Raw genomic sequence first — 21431 nt, forward strand, 5'->3', positions numbered from 1 at the left:
CGCCGTGTGTCCTTGTCTCGCGCCGATTCGTCGTCACGTCTCCATGCACACATATATGCGCGGCACGTACACACACCGATCGCTCTCTCTCTCTCTCTCTCTTTCTCTCTCCCTGTCCGGATGGGTGGGTGAAACTCGTTGTCGAAGACACTGGTGGTAGAGCACACCGCATGAGTACCGTCGTTGTGGTGGTGACGGTGTTCCATCAGCGTAGTGGGAGAAACGTGACACGCACACACAGACGCGACTACGTGCTCAGTCGCCATCTGGTGAGTAGTGGCACAATCAGCGGGAAGGGATGAAAGAGAAAAAGAGAGAGCGATATATATATATATATATATATATATTGTATCCGAGAACGAGGGGAGAGGGAGCGATAGGGAGGGATGCGACGCGCGTTAAGGGTGGATGAGCGGCAGCGGGAACGAGACAGAGCGTTCGGACAGCGCTGGAGGAAGGGTTAGCCAGCGAGGGGTCGCTCTCCTCTTGTACTTGCGAGGGGTTGCCGCGCTCTGCCAGTGGGGCGGTTTGACCTGAGAGAGCTCTAGTTCCCCTCCATTCAATCCCACGGCCACAATATCGGTTATAGCGAGCCACTGTTGCCAGATTGCGCGCCTCCACGACGACGGTGGTGGCGTGTGGGTGGAGCCACAACGATAGAGGGAAAGGTCCCTCTTTGCCCTTCTCTCTGCCTCTCTCATCCACGTTACGCTGTCCTCTTCTCTCTCGTCCTCTCTCGTGTGCTCGCTGCTCGATCCGAGAAACCGGCGGCGTGACGCCGTCGGCGTCTATCCTTGTCTCTGTTCCGCAACCTGCCCTACGTGTGTGTTCATCCTTCTTTGTCGGCCAGCCCGCTCTTTCTGACCACGGCGTTGTCCTCCGTCTTCCGTTGTGTCGGCTGCTCCCGTCGTTGTGTGTTGTACTGTGTTGTTCGCTACCGGGACGTGCACACACACACACAGACGCCTTTCCCAGCACGATTCTCCCAGTATGTAGCGTTTCTACGTATGCCCGTCGTCCACAGTGGACTTTTGCATCAGGGGCAAGGTATGCGTGTCTCCGCCTGTGTCGATTCGTCTCCGATGACACGTTGCGTCGCCCGTACGGCATGTAGATGCAAGAGACTTCGTCTCTCCGAGTAGGACAGCTTTCCCGAGCGAGCGTCGCAGACGACGCCGAGACGACCGGAGACGTTGGTGCGGGTAATCCGCGTTCCGCTACCGAATCATTGCACCGTGCGTGTTTTAGCTCTAGACAGGAGGAGGAAGAGGGATCCTCTTATCTTGTGCTCCCCTCAATTTTGTACAAGTTTACTTACGCATTTTTTTTCTACATTTATAATTTTTATTGTAACGTCCTTGAGAGACGTGATCTGATAATATTTTTTTTTTTTTTTTTTTTAAATATATGACATTCTAACGGTTGAAAAAAATATTGTACATAAGTCATTCGTTTTAATCGCGACGTGTAATAACGCCGTTCGAAAGAAGACGCGCAATGGCGCGAGGGCCGCTTGCTCGACAAAAACGATCGAAACTTGTGAAGCAACACAAATAGGCATTCCGGATTTATACCGTCTGACGTATAGTGAGAAAAATGTACCGCATGTACACGAACGCGCGCACGTTCCGTTAATAAATTCCGAAGGCATCTTCTCTCCGGTCCAGCAGACGTACATAGATCGAGAACGTCGAAACGGGATTTCATGTTTAAACTCCGCGCACCGTATTCTTTGCGCGCACGTGTACCCACACATTTACGCGCGCATTTATGAGGACATTTGATTACGTTCGTAATCAAGAAATGTTCGCGTGTTTGAAGCTAGGATTAAAAAACTTAAATAATATTGTAATTTATTTACATATATAATTATATAATGAATATAATTATATACACACAAATTATATATATATATATATAATAATTTATATATGTTATATAAATATATTAAGTATATGTATATTATATAAATCCTAATTTTGTAAATGTAGTTTTTTTAGGTCAATCTTGAAAAACTTGACATTTATGTCTGATGTCGCGATTTTTTTACTGGTTAAAACGTTGCAAAAAGTTATAAAAATTAATGAGGCTTTGTTCAACATTCTTAAATTAAGGAAAGAAACAGTAGTTTTGATATTTTTTTTTGTTTTTTTGTTTTTTTTCCCAGACTAAGTAGACAATTCCTTATTTTCAAAAATCGCTCCCGAACACGAAATTCAGAATCAAGATAAATAGTAATGATAATAATTTATTTATATACGGATAGTAGAGTATCGATTTTATCCGTCTCTCTAGAAAATATTTTGGCAGAAAACAAAATTATATTCAGTTGGATCCTTTTTCGTTGATCTGTCCTGTCTATAGTCTAGTTGGATGTCGGCATTCTACGTTACATCTTACAAAACACAGTGCTCTGCCGAAGGCCACTTACCAAGAATATAAAATTTGCTATCTGGATTTTTTTTCCCAACACATTTTCTTTTGTGCAAGTTAAGAGCAAAAGGGTCTTTTCTCTCTTCCTCTTTGCTTCTCGCCTAAATTCGCACGAGTTATTATCTTCTCTCTCTTTCTCTCGGATTATACCGGGTATACAAGTCCTTCCTGTTTTGTCGTTTCCTACTCGCACTTTTCTACCTGAGAATGAGAGAAAGGATCTCTCTCGCTCTCGAGTCGTAACGCACGCGCGAGGTCTCGCATTGGGCGAGGTGACCAGTGGCGTAACGCGCTGGACAATGACAGATGTCAATATTGATCATTATTTGGGAGAACAAAATGCGTTAGAAAGTTGGAGAGGAATTTGTGCCCAAAAAAAGGCATATAAAAAAAAAAAAAAAAACTCCCACGTGGTGTGTTAAAATAAACACGTTTTGCATTTTAAGCTCTTTTATTTCACGTTGGAAAAAAGAAATGGATGGATGGGTGGAATAAAAATTCGTGTTTTTAAGCCACATTTGAGTTTGAAAATTAGTTGTGTACGAAAAATTATACGCCGTGTGTTTTATACGTGAAAGTTTTTTACAACTGAACCACCGCGTCCACGTAAAATTCAAAAAGAACTTTCTCGATTTGCCGTTGAATGAAGTTTGAACTGTACGCGTGCGCGAGAAATCAAAAGTTTTCAGGTACTGGCTTTATATGCGTCTACAATGAACTAAAAATGGCGTTCGAGAGAAACCGACGTTTTCTTCTACGGACGCAGAAAAACTAAGGAAAATGGTGTATACTGGTGTAACAAGCCTTCGAGTATCAAATTGCTACTATAGCGAAGGACCATTTAAGGCCTCGTGCCATAAGCAATACCGCGCGGTGATGAAACTCTATCTGCAATCTCGATATATAGAGACCGAAGCGATTAAGGTATTAGATTAGAAGACTCAAGTCAGGATGATCGAATAATGTGCGACTTGCACCCACAATGCTAATGGGAGAAGATGATATATCCTCGCTTATCCTTGCGTCAAATCCTGTGATTTCGAAATTGTCTCGGCGTTGTAATAAAAAACAAAAAAAAAAAACTTTCCTTTTTGAAAGAAAACATCTTCGAAAATCTTTGCAAATTTGATTTGTTCAAAATGTATTCTATAATATTAACCTGACAAGACAAATTTTCTTTCACTGCGTATGAGAAGAAAGAAGCTTTTCCGAGTGTATTAAAAAAGTTTACTTTGTCGCTATCTTATACATTTTTATTCAATAAGAACCATATTCCCACGCAAACAGGTAAAAGTCCGTCCGACGTGCATTTGCTTCTTTTCTTCCATATTCGGGTCGAGTTTTACATGCAAGAAATTCTACAACGTTTCTTTCTGTAATTTTATCAGTGAAGCCCGCAAATATCTAGCATCTTTGATAATTCAATAACGTTAAAATATTGAATCCAATCGCGATTTGTGTGATCGCGCGATTTTTATCGTCTCCGCAGAGTGTCATCGCATTACGAAAATGCAAATCGAGAGATTATGTGTGCGCGCGCATTTTATTAAATTTTGATAAATGTATATACGCGTAAACACACACACACACACACACACATCCATGCTCGCCCAATTTGGAACAAATGCGGCTTTATAATGTAAATCGATCACAGCCAATGTGGATCGCGTAACTTTGTGTTCGCAAATGTGTGTTTGCGGTCGTTTTATCTATTCGACCGTCGTTTCTCAAACGCGTCCGCGAAATGCTCATAAAGAGACTAACATCAAACACATGGATGGTTATGAGAAATATATCGACCAAGGTGAAATCTAATATGTAGATGTCACGACAATAAATAATTACATACCGAACGAACAAAAGCAGAATTTGTTTTTCAAGTACGATTAAAAACTGCGAGATAATTACAATTTACATTTTTCAAAATGAGATTATGTATTGGAGATCATGTAAATTCTCGCGTTTACACACAGCTCGCAGGAGTATTTCGCTCGGTAGTTGCCCGCGCTTTCCTTCGAAGGACACGCACGCACGCGCATACGCGCGCACCGATGCACCTTCGTCAGATAGCTGCTGCAACCTTCTTGAAAAGGAGGCGGTGAAGGGGCGTGTGGTGTCACTCGCGGTGTGCCTGTCGCGGTTACGACGTGTCAGAGGTCAGTGTCGGGCCCATAAAAGCGAATAGTTCGAACCGTCGCCATTTGCATTGCGGTCTATGCGAATATGTGTGCGTATATACATGTTATATATAATATATGTTATATATGTTATATGTTTATATACATATATGTTAGAACACAAAAAACTAAAAGAATTATTACGTATATCCGTTTACTTTTGTTCAATCAAGATGTTAATTGAGAAAATATATTTTTGAAAATATATAGGGTAAATGGGAGGTATATTATGGCCATACGGAAAAGATGGCCATAGACTGGCCATCAGAATTTCACCAATAATAGTGCATTTTTGTAGCCATTCTTAAAGATAATCAATATTTATAGTAGCTTATGTGCGTACACTATTTAAAATAACAATATTGTGAAAATTATATAATGTTTTTACTTTCGATTGCCTGCAAAGTTTTACGTATGTCCACTAAAAGCTGCTGTAACGTCGAATAAATTACAATTAAACTGCCTTAATCAATATTACATACATGATAAAGGCACATAAATTATAATGTAACCAATAATTTTTATTTTCATTTTCATTATTTATTTATAAATACTATGTTATCTTTTCTTCACACTTCGGGAAAGATGGCCCATTTTTTTTTTTAAAGTTACATGTAATTATATATATATATATATTTTTTTTTTATGACTAGTATAATCTACAATGTATGTAATCATCGAAATAAAAATGTTTTTTTGCTAATTGTTTTTATAGTTTACATAAAGTTGCGTTTCATAAAAAAATACTGTGCATGAAAACATTAACAACAATACGTAATAATCTTTTTTACAATATGTAATAATCTTTTACAATAAATATATTGTATTTAACATATAATTACTAAATATATAATTAAATTACACAATTATAAGTTTTACTTATATCTTTTACAAAAAAACATGTATGGCCATCTTTCCCTTAAAAGTTGGGTAAGATGGCCAATGCATACATTTTAATATTTTATATAATATTAAATTTTTGTTAAATGTTTTTTCTTTAATTTTGATAGTTATTATTACTTTAAGCTTCAGTAAAGTAAAATAAAAAAAACAATATTAAAAAATAACAAAAAAAGTCTGTTTTTTGCACTTAAAGAAAACTGTGGTCATCTTACCCAGGTTTCTTATTGAAAAATGTCTGAGAATTTTTGAGGAATCCGTAAATGCGGATACTTTCACCGATAAAGCAAAAAAAAATTTCTTTATGTTTGCCACTCAATGTAAAATGAGGATAATGAGGCTGAAGTCTTTGATCATCAACGTTGGTAGATAAAGTGCAGAGTACAATTATAAGCCGAGTTTAATTTCACAAGGAAACAAACTGGCTGATTTTCTCTGCTTTACCGAAAATACATTGTAGTTAATAATCCCACCTTGTTGTATACACATAAAATAAATATAAAATATATTATTATACATAATCTTTCGACTCGTGAAGCCCGTCTGCTCCGAACTACGCTTCGCGCAGCCAAATCAATAGTGTTTCCACTAATGCAGATAATTTAGAGCTCAACACTCTGATTAGCATATGACTAACGGGTGGCACATAGATAACAATGTGCCGGAGTGTTTGCACACTTGCACGTGATCATGCTACTGTCGAGCCCGCAGGTGCGCAAAATCGCGGTACGATATCTTCTTATCGCGCGAAATCGCGAATTTCACCAATTTTGCATCGTTTTGTTTCGAATTATAGTCACAAGTCGACAATCTCGACAACATCTATTACAGATTATGTGTTTACACAATGATATTAAAATCGTATGTTCGCACACGATAGTAAAATTAAATATATATATATATATATATATGTTTACACAACAAGTAAATTTATATTCACAAAAGAGTAAATAAATTTACAAAATTAATAAAATTATTGTAAATATATTTACAAAATTTATATTTGCGAAAGATTAATAAAGTTTTTTGGAGAAAAACTTTGCTTCTTTTTGATCTCCAATTTTTAGACTTTGCTTTGGAACGCGACTTGTTTCTGGCGACAGAAAACTTGACTGTCGTTAAAAACATAAAAAAGAATAGAGAAGAAAGAGTCTAGAATGACTTAGAAAAAATGTAACTTTCTTTAGAATAAAAGAGAAGAAGATAAGTTCTAAGATTGTAATGAAAAGAAAAAACAGGAAGAGAGAAATGCTATTCAATAAAAAATCGTTTGAAACCGTTTTTTTTTTCTTAACCGTTTTACACAAAACTAGCCTGACAAACTCAGGTCAGAAATTAAAGAAAAGACATAGTAAATTTTTGCTTGCAAGGACAAAAAAGTAGATGAATAAACTTGTATATTGGAAACAGATGAGGAAGAAATAAACATAAAAGAAATAAGTGTAATAAAAATTCCTTAGAAAAAGCGAATAGCATACTAGTTGCTCGGTCTAAACGCATGATATTCTGTGTAAAATCTCTATCGATCGAATTTGTAATTTTTGTGTTAGTAAAACGGCAAGATGAAAAGTAATTATTAGCAACTTAACTTTTTGCGGACAGACGTGGGTCTCTCAGACCCACTCAAAAAATGCACGTCTCTAGTAAAATTTTTTGAACGCTTATATCGTCGAAACTAATAGAGATTTTTTCAATTTGTTTGTATGTTTTTTTTTTTTATCGGATTATTTAAACTTTCGATTCAAAGAAACAGAATTGAAAAAATATTGACTTTTCTCGGAGATGTTCGATTTTTAAAGTCTCACTGACTTAGTCCGTCGAACTTGGTCGTCATTTTTTGAAGTCCGTCCACGAAAGGGTTAAATTATATCCTTTCCGTTAAACTCCGTTTTAAGAATTGTAAATTGAATAAGATCGGGAGAGTTGATGAGCGGTTACACGTGCTCTTCGAGTGTGTTCTCATACTTTATTCAGTAGCTAATCTGACGGCTGCTCGCACAATTTGCGGGTGCCGCACAATCGCAAGTGACCGTGAAGAAGCACGACACTGTAAAATAAGGCCGCGGCGTCCACCTTTCTACTCGCGGTACCGCAAAGAAACGGTGATGTGTCATCCGTTGCGCGTGTGCATTCCACGTTGCTTAGGCTTAGCTTCTTCGCTCCGATTGTTTTTTTTTTTTTTTTTTTCTCGATTCTTCTCGAATAATGCTCGAAAAAACGATTCCCAGTCAACGACGAAGACACTCGACGACGGCGTTTTTTCGTGACGATCAACGTATCCAGTCAATTATACGCTACATGCCCATTCGCATAATAATCGAGCGACGCTCGGATCGTTTTTCGAAGAACTCTTGTCATTTGTTCTAGTCAAATTAAATCACACGTAGTTCAGATCTTTCCGTCAGACTTAAAAAAAAAAAAAAAAAAAAAACTCGTTAATTTCCGAATAGCGTTTTTCCGATGCTACAGACAAGAATTGAGATGCGTCTTACGCCTGGCTTCGAGAAAGGAATAACTTCAACAAAAATCTTTCAAGGCTGGCCAACAATAGAGACGAAGGAAGTGAAAAAATGAAAAACTTGTGACTAGAAATATTAGAAAAAGCCTTGAAAACACAAAACTGAAGTTTGGTCAAAGTATGGTCCCCCTTAAAATCACGTGACGAATTTCACTTTTCGGAATTTCCAAGAAAATGAACAATAGAAAGATTCGACTGCAACAACAAATTTTGGTTTTCTCTTTCAGACGCTTTATAGTCTAAATTATTTAAAAAAAAAAACGAAAAAAAATAAAAGCAATGATTCTTGACGAAAATCGATAATTATTTTTCGATCCGAGGGGCAACAGCGTTCGCGGCGACGAAGCCGTAGGTTAAACTCGCGAGGCGAACGCGGATCGCCGCCCCGTGCGAAAGGTCGCCGTGACCGTTGCACGCGCGATCAGTCGACGAGAGAGAGAGAGAGAGAGAGAGAGAGAAAGAGAGAGAGAGAGAGAGATCTAGGAACGGCAAAGCTGAGACCTCGGAACGCTCGTTCCGGATTCTGTCGGACAGATCGATGACACGATCGGCTGTGTCGCGGCGCCTACGATGTATTATTGGTGGTGGAGACGGAGTTACCGAAAAGGGTCGGTTTTTAGGCGCAGGAGAAATCATCGCTGCGGGCCAGACTCCAACAACTGTAGATTATTCTCGGCGATCTTTCGTTCGTTCATATACACACGTATAGGCCGTGTGGAAATACTCATTCTAATCATAGGAAATTCCTTTAACAGAACGGGCGGCGAGGAAGGGCGGACTGGGTGGTTTCGTGGATGAGAGGAGCCTAGCGAGAGAGGGTAGCGTGGAAGAAAATACGTGGATGTGAACGGAAGAGAAACAGAGAAGGGCGCATCCCTCCCAGAAATTTCAGCGAGGAGTCAAGACTGTCGACGACGACGACGACGACGACAACGGCGGCGACGGCGACGAAGAAGAAGAAGACGACGACGACGACGACGACGACACGGGACTATAAATACCAACCCCTCTGGCCTCTCCTTGTAGCTTCTTTCTCCTCGCTGTATTCTTCTCTTTCTCTCTGTCTCTCTGTCTCTCTCTCTCTTTCTCTTTTTGTACCTCAAAGAGAAAGAAGAAGAATTATTCTCTTCCCAATCTAGTCTCTTTCTCACTTACTTGGTCTCACTCGATACTCTTCTTCCTCCGTCACCTTCTGTCTCCATTACTCCATCTTCTTTCTCTCTTTCTTCGTTCTCTCACTCGCGCGTCTTGTGGCGTCCTTCTTTCATTCTTCATAGCGTTTCGTTTTTCTTCTCTCTTTCTCTGTCTCTGTCTCTGTCTCTCTCTCTGTCTCTTTCTCTCTCTCTCTTCTCGTCCGTTCGTCTCTTCTTCTCTTTCTTTTTCTTCCTTCCTTCGCATTCTTCCTCCTTTACCCCGCCGTATGGTTCATGTGTGCGCTTGTACGCGCGTCTCTACTCTACAATATGTATTTAAAATAGCTGCATGCTGCAAAATAACTGAAATAGCCGTGAAGGGTCGATGATCCCCGCGACTCCTACTTCCTGGAAACGGCGCATCTTTACGGATTTTCGACGAGCGAGGACCGACAACGGTCTGTCGCCACCGCGGAATTCACCGCGTTGATTCTTTCGGGTTATTTGTCGCGCGCACGCCGGAGAGCAGCTCGCGTCGCACCGCGGTGACCCGACACTCGATATCGAGGTCGAACGTTCTCGTTGTCATAGCGGTTATAATATAACAGAAGGTCGCGTCGCGGCGCGACCAGAAAAAAACGCCGCTGATGCTCACTTTGAATATCATCGACACAAATAAACATTTTATTATTAAACTCTTAACTGTTTTTAATGAGCGATCGTAATTAATTGTTGTAATTTTTTTTTATCTACTTGGTTTTGTTCGAAAAGCAAATCTTGTCTCACCGATCAGAAGATAAATATTTTACTTGTTGAGCGAGTGGTAAGATAAACAAAAAAGACGTGTTTATTCGAGGAAATAAAAAACAAAAAAAAACACAAAAATTATGTTTTCAAATTATTCAAAAAGTTTCCTTTGACGTTTAATAACTTGAAGCGAGGTAATTTTTTTTTTTTTTTTTTTTTTTTATAGGAATGACCTTTGCGCTCAGCGCACCTGAGGGAAGGAATTCGCACGTCTCGCGGCTGGCGAGATTTGTTAGCGGCAGCAGCACTTGCTGCAGCCGTGCGACTACCGCTGCTGGCACAGCCTTGACATTGGTCACGTTGCATTTGCTTCGCGGAAGGTTCCTGAGATTCATGCGCGCACGCGTAAGGCGCGTCCGTGTCCGTCTCTGTGTGTGACTCCGACGTTGATTGCGGACATCGGGTGTCGCGATACAACGGCGTCGTTGTCGTCGACTCGACGCGTGTAGTGTATGTTTACGCGATGAAATAAAATAATTGAGGCCCCGCGTAAATGAATGAACCGGCGCGACGTGGTGTCTTAACGTCGAGGCCGCGAGGCCGTTGCAAAGGGAAAAAACCCAACGTCGCGCGAGACCGTTTTCGTATCTCGAGCGAACCCGGTCGCGACCGCACAAGTTGTCGAATTTATAGATATCGTCATTCTCTTTGTCATCTCTTGCGAGTATTCCCACTCTCGTGCTTCATGGAATTAAATGCGAGAAAAATACGCGCGAGACCGACTTAGAGCAAACACAGAGCTTCTTTCATATACGCAATTGCGCATCCGACGATTCGCGACGATTACGAGGACGATTACGTAAAAGACGAGGTTGTTTTCTCTCTCTCTCTCTCTCTCTTTCTAAGCCGGTTTCGCATAATTTGGTGAACGTACGCCAACATTGACCTTTTGCAAAAAAAAGTACTGAATAAATAACATCTTCCTTCGAAATTCTTTTAACGAATACGCGTATCATTTCGCACACGTCACATTTGCCACTGTGATATTACAACCGAATATTGTCACATTGAATTCCACGTCGACTCGAATAGAAATTAATTAGGCCGCAGCAACGGCAAAATCATTGTTATATTGTTTTTGGCTGGCGTTTGACAATGAGAGAGAGCTTGTCTAATATCTCGGGACAGCAAACACACACATATTTGATGTCGCGCGCTATCGATCGATGTAATACGTTGTGTGAATAGTAATATTAATTGCGACGTTTCAATACCGATTCGATAATTAACTAATCTCTGCTCTAATTTGTGTGATTTAATTGCGAGCGAAATGCGAATAACGTTGCTACTACATTTTGTAACAGATGAAAATGAGACACAAAGCGAAAACACACTCGTATACATATATATATATATATATATATATATATGTATATATATATAAGAAGATAATACCAAGCTATGCGTAAAATAGCGATGGTCTTTTCTCTTCAATTTCTTATAGTAGGTAATACACTCTCTCGGAATCGACTTGGAAATCCCCTTTTGCGGGAGATTCTCATCTGTGTTCATACAAATCAATCTCGAGCCGTGATGTCCCCTCCTCCCTCCCCCTCCGCGCGCGCGCCGCAATTCGTTCTTTTTCTTCGCCCTCGCCTAAGCCAAAGAAAAGTCACCCTCAGTAAAATCGATCCGGATCTCTCCCTCTCCCTCTTCCCCTTTCCTCTCTCTCTCTCTCTCCCTCTGTTTCTCTCACTCTCTTTCTCTTTCTTTTAGAAAGGTACCAGAGAAACGTCGTCGTCGTCGTCGTCGTCCACGACTCGTCGTCGCCGTCGGGTTGATGTAGTCGACGGGGCGCGAACAGAGTTCGCATTGTACTGGACTCTCAAGTACTCTCGTCGCCGTCCGCGGGGAATGGTTGAACGATGATAATAATAACAGTACAAATTTTTGGAATAGTTTACGCCGCGCGGACGGAGAGAGAGAGAGAGAGAGAGAGTGGCGTGCGAAGAAAGGAACGAAGAAAGAAGAAGAAGAACAAGAAGAAGAAGAAGAAGAAGAAGAAGAAAAGAAGAAGAAGCCGCGGAAGGAGAGCAGGAGGCGGAAAGAAAGAAGAGGAAAGGAGGAGGAAGAAGAAGAACAAGGCGAGGAAACGAATGAACGAACGAGTCGAGGGAGACGAGACGATACGGAGTGCGCTCTCGTACACGAACGGTCGATGAGAATGCTCGGTGGGGGCGGACGAGGAAAAGGAGGAGGAGGAGGAGGAGGAACAGGGAGCAGAAGCAGGATGAGAGCGCAACGGGATGCGCGGGGAAGGTGAGGTCGAGGCGCGCGAGAGAAGCCGCCGATGTAGAGAAGGTAGAGGAAGGAAAAGGGGCACAGGAGGGAAGCCGCGAGGCAAAGGGAGGAAACTGATCGCGCGCGCGCGTGGCGAGAGAGGCGAGGGGTCGAGGAACGGTCGGGTGTGAGAAGGCGGAGGGAGAACACGCGGTGCGGCAAGGGGGGCAGCAAAACGAGGAGGCGGAGGGCACAAGCCGGTGAGAAGCGCAAAGGGGGAGCCAAGTGAAGCCAAGTGAAGTGAAGTGGGGCCGCGGGACGGACGCGGTGGCATTGACCCCGTATAGTAAGTAAGGTAATGCGAACAGCTAGCGCGCGCGGCTCTCTCTGCCTCCTCTCTTTCTCACCGCTTACATCTCCTCTCCTTCCCTCCTCTCTTCTCTTTCCTTCTCATCTCTTTCTCTGTTTTCTCTTTACTCGCGCGGCCAAAGGGTTCCCATCGGGATATTGTTCGGCTCGTGGGTACGGGAGGGTGACCTCAGGGTGGACAGCGACCTCGAGAACGTTTATCGAGCGGTCACGAAAGTAGGCGATCGCCCGAAATCTCGATATCGATCGTTACGCGCGCGATCGGGACCCGCGAATTCGGGCCGATCCCGATGAGCAGCACGACACGACCTTGAACGCGGCCAAGAAAACGCAACGAATCTCCTCGCATTCTTGTGTGTTCCCGTTGTTCCTCTCTGCGGTGGCGAGCGGTTCTCACAGGATATCGCTCATTTCGCAGGTACGCCAAGACCGGAAGCTGACCTCCGTGCATCCTTCGCCAGCGATCTATTTCGTATCGAAAATCGCAATCGCCCCGACTCGATTCTCTCCGGGAGCAATCGATCGCGTATGAATTCTATATCTATAAGCAAAGTAGAACGATGAGAGAAATTGACCTTGACTAACGCGGAAATACGCGGACGCTTTTTATTCTCACTTGAGCGATTCCCATATCGGTTTTTCAATTTCGATGCGTAGTTTTTTTTTTTTTTTTTTTTGTAACACGTTTATGGTCATCGTTATTAGAAGATTAGCATTGAAAATTACGCGTGTGTATGTGTGATATTAAACACGGAGTGATATACACTCTCGCTGCTAGAGCCGTTACAGGCTCGTATCAGCGATCGGTTATCTCCTCGTTCGCAACCTCGAACTTTCTATCCGTGGGACTCCGCGATCGCCGAATGACACTCTCGCGAATGCAGCTCTCGACGGAAGTTTCCCACGAGCGTATCTTACTCACGGAGGAAGCGCCACGTGACCGATGTGTAACTTCGCCAACCACTACTTAATCCACGCGCGCGTTCCAATTTGTTAACGACATCACGCAAACTTAACGCGTCAACCGGAACGTACTTGCAAAATGCGATTATTTTTTTTGGAAGTTGTTTTAATGTGATACAATTTAGGAAACAGCTTCTTAAAGGCATAAAAACATAATCCACCGAAGATGACTTAAAATTAAAAGACTTCGAAACATATGGACAATTTATCAAACAACACCTCGCAACCGATTCAAATTTGCCTGATTTGAATTCGATCTTTGGAATTTTCTTTAATAAACTAGAGATCATCGTTTTTATTATTATTTCGCGCATAAAAATTAATCTTTTCCGTTTCCATCTTCGTTCCGATCTAAAATCCCGGAATTTTCATTTCGGCGTTTATTTTTTCATCACTCTAATTTCGTATTCTTTCGATTCGTAAACAACTACTGATATCTTTGCGTCTCGGCAACCGGAAAAAGACGTACGGGCAACGGGACTGACCGCACCAGCGTGCGCGACGTGCTGTCATCTTCCTCCGACTTGTGCCTGATTCGGTATTAAATGTAGCCGCAAAAGATAAGAGGAACGAGGACGAATAGCTCAAACCGCGGAACGGGCAAAGTACGCGCGGTTCGTCGGTACGCACCGTCACCGTTCGTTATATACCCGTACACAACACGAGAGACCGTGCGTATGCACACACGTATATATACGCACACGCCGTGTGTGCTTGCGAACAAATGATGCATGCGTCACGTGCGAGCAGCACACCGACACGCATACCAGGAAGAATCTTGGCTGGCCCGCGGGAGCGAATGCGGTTCCGCCGCGTTTCCCGACGAACTCGCACAAGACGCGCATCAACCACACAAGGTGGACACCCGCAGTTGGTTACCGACGAGATCCCTTTCGGAAAGGGGGCTTGATGCGAGAACCAGATGTAGTCCCATTGGTTTGAAAAAGTCAAGATTTGTGACTTCGCATCGTCCCGCAACTAATTAAACGTATCGCTAAAATATATTATTATCGTTCGATCTGATTATTCTTTTCTTTATTTCGTTTCTCCATCGCGATAGCGAGATCATTTGTTTTGGAAAGACAATTGTTTTTTCACAAATTCTTTTATCGAAACGATCGCAGAAGTAAAACCTCTCTTTCTCGTGGTTTAGTAATTTTGATTGTACTTAAATCCTCGATTTTCGACGGCGAATCGGTTTTTAACAGCTGCAACTTTTTCGCGGAGAACATAGACGGCAATGGTCAGTCCGTCAGCCTCGAGCCAAAGTTCCGGCATGTAACTAGTGGAACTACATCGTAACAATGCAGCGGCGGGCTCGGTATGTTGCTCAAAATGACCGGGCTCGACACGCCTGCACTGGAGTTTTACGATGCGTTCGAAATCTCGCGCGTCACCTCGCCGGCCGACCGGCAAACTTTCACTTTGTTCTTTCTGGAAGTCGTCGTATCTCCGATTGTTCGGATTTCAATAACCGCGCGCGCTTACGTGGTGACGGCTACCCGCGTCGCCACGCAACACCCGAAATGAGCGAAAAGCAAGCGAGAGGCTCGCGAGAGTCGCGCGAAATGACGTAATCGCATGCCGCGCTCTGTGCTGGTGTTTAGGGATGTCCGATCTCGCGATCTACCAGCCGATCGAGAAGCGACTTTCGATTTTTATACACCTGTCTTATAATATCGCGCCCCAACTGTGACCTCATTTTTTATATTTCATTAATAAAACAATCCAAAAGAATTCACCGAAAAAAATACAAATGTAATGTTGTGACACGAAGACTTGACGACGTTTATGTCCGACGCGATTTTTTATTCGATTCAGACGTTGCAAAAACTCATGGGGCTTTATTTAATATTTTTAATTAAGAAAATAACATTTTTGTATTGGTTCTATTATTTAAAAAAAAATATACCGAAAGATATTTTCAAAAATCGCTCGGACAACAAGTTTAAGGTTTTGCAGGATTAATTTTCTTCGAATAGAGCTCGAATAGAGTGTGAATTATCACACCTTTGGCATTATAATCCACGCGCGCGCGGCGCGATTTTATTATTGACTGTGCTTATCTAAAACAAGCGTATACAACACACACACACGTGTCGCGTATCGCGAAGCAACGAGGACCTTGTTTTCACACGAAAACGCGAGACGGACGAGTGTCTCGCGTTGGCTTACACGTTCGTCGCGAACGACGCAGTAAGAGCGTGGCGTAACCACGAGAAGGCGCGAGACGCGCGAACGAGAGCATTCGCGACTTTCTCGGGACATTCGGGCGAGGCACTGTTAAAGTGCCGCCACTGTCATTTTCGACGAATTACGATACGATAACATTGGATACGATTAATTATAGCTATTGCATATACCGCATGGAAAATCGAGACATCCGGCAAGAACGGCGAGACCGCGTCGTCTTTATAAAAAAAAAAAAAAACACTTTAAGGAATAGTCGCAAAACGCGCGAAGTGAGCACCTGCGCGCGCGCGTACATACGCGGCTTATTAGTATTACACGCGCAAACTGTCTGAACTAGCGTACGTATAGTGACGGTATAAATCAATGGCACGTGACAAAAACATTTTACTGTTCGCGCGCACCTTAAGCTGAATTTTTCATTTACTTACCGCTAGCGAAGACAGATTTCCAAATTGACGATTTTATTCAACTAACGAAGATTTATTCGACCAATGTGCCAAGTGTGCGAAAATATATTTCGCTTTACGCGATAAATAAATGAAAAATTATATTTCGCGCATAAAGCGAATTGTATTTTTCATTTATTTAAATATGTGTAAATTAACAAAAAATAAAATGTGTAAATTAATACGCGTAATAATGCGAAATGAATTCAATTCGACAATTATTTATCTACGATGCTTGCGTCACGTATAGATGAAAAATATCCAATTTTCCCCGCCACCTCGTGGAAGTAAACAAAAAATCCGTTGCGAAAATGCATCTTGGCTCAGAAATAAAATCTCCCACGCCCGTGCAGATTTTGTTTAAATTATGAGGTTTTTTTTTTTTAATACAATGCACCTCAAAAAAGTAAATTATAATTTGTGCGAAAAAAATTTTGCGATTTTTTTTCTGTGACAACACACGGAACGTGTAATATACTGAATTATGTATTTCCCGTTTTTCTCATAAATCCTGTAACTCGCTTTTGATTTACCATCACTCGGCTATAACGTAACCTTGAGGATCGAGAGTATAACTGCGCACACGGCGACGCGGATAATCCTGTTCCTCTCATCTTCTCGTTAACTCCCCCCTGGCTTGTCCTTAAAATACGACCTTTTTTCAAGAGAAAACTCGATCGCGCGCGCGACACTGCGGAGGTGAGACGCCTACGAACGTACGAACGTTACGATCGATTTTGTATTATCCGAAACGCAAATATACACGCCCGCCAATAATCTCTAAATTATTGTGGCGCCGATATATTGATGTTATTAATTATCCAATTGGTATACGATACGGTACAATTAAATAATTAAATAAACTTAAATGTCAGCGACGCATCCTTCTCTTTCTCAAGTAAGTGTTACGTAACACTTGGCAAGTTTGTCGATATTTAATAATTTAAACGTCCATTGCGATATTTGTAAAAATAAATATATATTCGTTTTCTTTTCTAAAATTATAAAAAAAATAAATTAGTTTTTTTCTAATATTACATAAACAAAAGTATATACTTACTTTAATATTTTAGTTATCAGCTACGATGTAAGCTACTTTGTCTCAAAAGTAAAATGGGAAGGTTCGGGAACGTTCAGGCGATAGAAGTATCACCGGTTTGTTCCAACCGGAGAAAACGTTGTCACGTCACGTGGCACCATGTTTCGACCTGAGCTCCCCCTCCCCTCTCTCTCTCTCTTTCTCTTTCTCTGTTCGTCGTGCTGCTGTTTGGCGAAAGAGCCTCACTTCTTGAGGTCGAGGAATTTAATAACGGACGAGGTCGAGAGTTGTGCGCCAGAGAGAGAAAGAGAGGAACCGAGCGCTCCGTGTTGGTGACCGACGGAGGTTGCGCTCATTCATAGGAATTTTACAGGTTGTCAGGCAGGTTTGACCGGCCTTTGTCATGGGAGCAATGCGGAGGAGAGCCATCCGCAGCGGGAGAGAGATCTCTGTCTCTCTTTCTCACATCCCCGAGCGACGATCGAATGAATTTAGATGTCGTCGCACGTATTCCTATCTCTACTTATCTACCTATAGAGGAAACAAACTCGCGGCGACCTACCGAGAGTTTCACCTTCGTGACGTCGTTACTGCCGGCGCTGCCGATCGATTCGGACGACCGATCGAAGGTTTTAGTGCACCTTTGTTGTGACACACAAGAGCAGAACGCGCTCGGGCTGCCGTCGTGCGGGCTCGCACTCGTGAGAAAGAGAAAGACACGGTCGGCCGACCATGAGGATCAGTGGCGAATCAAATAAGATAATCGCTCGGGCTTCGCGTATATGTTGAACGTTGAATACTCGCGTACTCATGGAGAATTACTATATCTAGAGAGAGGATAGAGAGGCCTATATTATTCGCTGCACACATTTAGCGCTAAATATAGCAACCTGAATCTTGAGTTTTACTAAATACCGGCTTATTATTAATCCTGCTATCCGATGATATTGCCGTTGATGTTATATTTTATTTTTATTTTTAAAATTTTAATTCTCACGTTTTGAGAGAACAAACAAAGTACACACATGCGTTGCAAATATCAATAAAAGCAAATAAATAAATATCCAGATAATATACAGATATTATAAGGATATTTTGAAACAAATCATGCGGAAATATATCGATAGCATCGCCATATCGGTAACATTCTATATGCGGACGTAGGTTCTGCCATTCTGTGCCGTCCGATTTAACGAGCGACGCGGAACCAGGAATCTCTTCGTTCAGAAGCAATCATAGTGCGCGATTGTGTGCGCACAATGTGTTATGTATATGCGCGCGTGGTTCATTAATTTTACTCGCCGCATTCGCAAATTTTCGGAACCGTGAGTGCGTGTTTGATTGAAAACATATTCATATATATATATCGGCGCGAAAAAACAACGACGTCGGAAAGTTGAACGCGATATAAATATTGTTTTTAGCAATTAATTTTGCAAATCATCGTTCGGGATAAATTGCTGTTTGTCGCGCAATATTGCCGCGCAATAACGCGCGGAGACAAACATCTCGTTCGTAAACACGATCAAACATTGCGACAAAAATTGTGTCATATATATTTTTCCGACGGTGCAAATCCGCTTTGCTTAGTAATCACCGACTTCAAAGAACCGCGACGTGTGTATATACAAGTCTCAACCGTGGTGTCCTAATCTCTCTCTCTCTTTTTCTCTCTCTCTCTTTCGTGTTTCGTCATCAGCCGACGAAGCTAAGTCGGAGGCAACAATCAACTTGGTATCGGTGCGTGCATACTTGCGCGCTTTACCTACACGTGCGTGTACGTATACACACACGGTATATACGACGCACGATATCAGCGCCTCGTTGAGAACTTGTGAATTCTTTGTGAGCGCAACCGATTTTGCTGAAACTGAATTTTTGCAAATAACGAAGTTGGCCGGAAGCGAAGAGAGGATTCGTTTTTCCCGAGAATTTGAAGACATTCTTGTTTGAAAAGTTTAGGTATTTGATTCCAAAAGAAAAAAAAAAAGAAATTTTTGGGTCAACGACCCTTACGAAAGAGACAGAAGGATAGAGAGAAAAAGAGAGAGAAAGAGAGAGAAGTAACGGTATACGATTATTACTCTCAAGCACAAGTCTATATTCACGAAACTGAAACATTCGCGCGTGGATGTGTGGACTGTAAGTATTGCTTTACGAGCGCGATGACAGATCGGCGCCTTTTGAACGGCTCGCGTGGAAGTGAAACGTAGCATATATAGACGGCTATAAATCTGCAAATCGAAGAAAAGCCTAACCCCCGATAAAATCGCACTTGTACATAAAGTAACTAGATAAAAAATAGATCAAATTTTCCGTAACGTTGTGTGCAAGATTTTATATACCACGCGCGTGCCCTTACTTGGGATATAACACGGCAGATTGGCTCGCACCGGGTAGGTAAGGTATGGTTTATAGTCCGCTTTAGTTCAACTATCAGGCGAGTCGTCGTCGTATTGTTATCCTCGTTTGTATGACCGTAGACAACGCTGCGATATAGTCGATGACCGCGAGCGGCCGTAGAGCGAAAGGGGAAATGCTCTCAAACTGCGCGGGAAAAAAAGAGAAATCGACGTCTAGATGAGAGATCGATGTCCTATAAAGAGAAATATCTGCTGCCCGAGAGCGGATCGGTGCATGCACGATTTTTTTTTTTTCTTCAGTCGTCATTAACTCGCACGGTCTATTTTTTATTTTGCAATCCTTTAATAAAATAATCGTCTGAGATTAACGTCAGCGCGCACACACACACACAGACAAAGAAAGAAACGCTAATTTATTTCTCATGTTTAACATTTAAAAATCGCCGCCTGCGCTTTCACATTTCATTTTCGTTTAATTGAATATTCAGCGAGATGAGAAATTTGTGTCATTAACGACACATAAATTAATGCATATTATTGACTTCTCGTTTATAGAAATAGTTAATCTATAGTGCAGTATTTATCGCAGATAGAATTTTCACCGCACTTGCGATAATAATTCGATAATTAATGCGAGCGCATTAAACAATTCGCGGTGTCCATTTTCGCTACATAAAGGTTCATTGATTATAATTCGAATTCGATCGAGAGCTATTGAACACAACATATAACCTCATCTGCGATCTCGCAAAACCTGTTTCGCGATGAATCGAATTTTGTCGACACAAATCAAGTCCCGCGTGTAAAAGTCACGCGGACCGCGAGGTCCGATCATTTTCCGAATAAAGAAACGAATAAAGAGCATCACAAAACGTGGTGATGATCCACCAATCCGCACGTATGTGCACGTCAATTCCGTGAAATTGTGAATGAGGAGTGTACCCGCGTATAATTTACCGCGCCTTTATTCTTTCGCCCGCGCACGCCCTCGAGAACGAGGGAACGCATTCCACGACGCCGTCCGCCAACGATCTGCATTCGCAGAAAAGGATGAGGCAGCCGAGGAAGCGAGCAAAACGAATTAGCATCCCGATCGTCCTGAGCTTCTCTCCGCGCGCGCGGTCGTTCCCTTCGCCCCCACTCCCCTACGGTGTCCCCCTACGACCCCGGCGTACGTACGCTGTCCCTGGTGTTGGGAAGAACGTTTCTTCTTGTGTACACACACGTAAGAGAGCGCGCGAGGTGTAGTTGCACAAGCAAATCACATAAATCACGTGATTTCTATAAATGGCGATAAATATATACCGGACTTCGATCAAAATTAAGAACGTCCGATGAGAGTCGGATTTATTCTCGTCGGTGTTGTCGATTCGCTGTTTCTTGTCTTTGAAAGAAAAATTCTTTCGTAAATTTTATTGCAATAATTTTTTAACACAAAGAAATACAACTTTGACAGAAGAGATCAGCGACACACACTGTTGCGGAAAACTGTTTTGCAAATTTGTCGATTGGGTTGCCGTTGTCAGGTATCTCCTAGTGTTGAGTTGAGTGTTTTGACAAAACGCGACGTTTACTACCATCGCGCGCGCGCGCGCGTGTGTGTGTGTGTGTGTATGCGCGCGATCGTTGACGCGTGTAGTGGCACGTCACCGACAGGCGTGCGCGCTTGTTGGGCCCGTTAGGTGGTAGTCTCTGTGCGGTTCGTCCGCGCAAAGAGCACGTTTCCCTGGCCGGACGAGGCATGTAAGTGCCCCAAGTAGGTGTGAGAGCCGTGTAGGTGGCTCTCTCGCTTAGGCGGAGGTCGAGGAAGCGCGGGGTCGCTGACGTCCGAGTCTGACGTCGGGCGACCGACCTCCGACCGAACGCAAGC

The sequence above is a fragment of the Pseudomyrmex gracilis genome, unplaced genomic scaffold (assembly GCF_002006095.1).
Source record: "Pseudomyrmex gracilis isolate BER0280 unplaced genomic scaffold, ASM200609v1 scaffold_108, whole genome shotgun sequence".
NCBI classification, from domain to species: Eukaryota; Metazoa; Arthropoda; class Insecta; order Hymenoptera; family Formicidae; genus Pseudomyrmex; species Pseudomyrmex gracilis.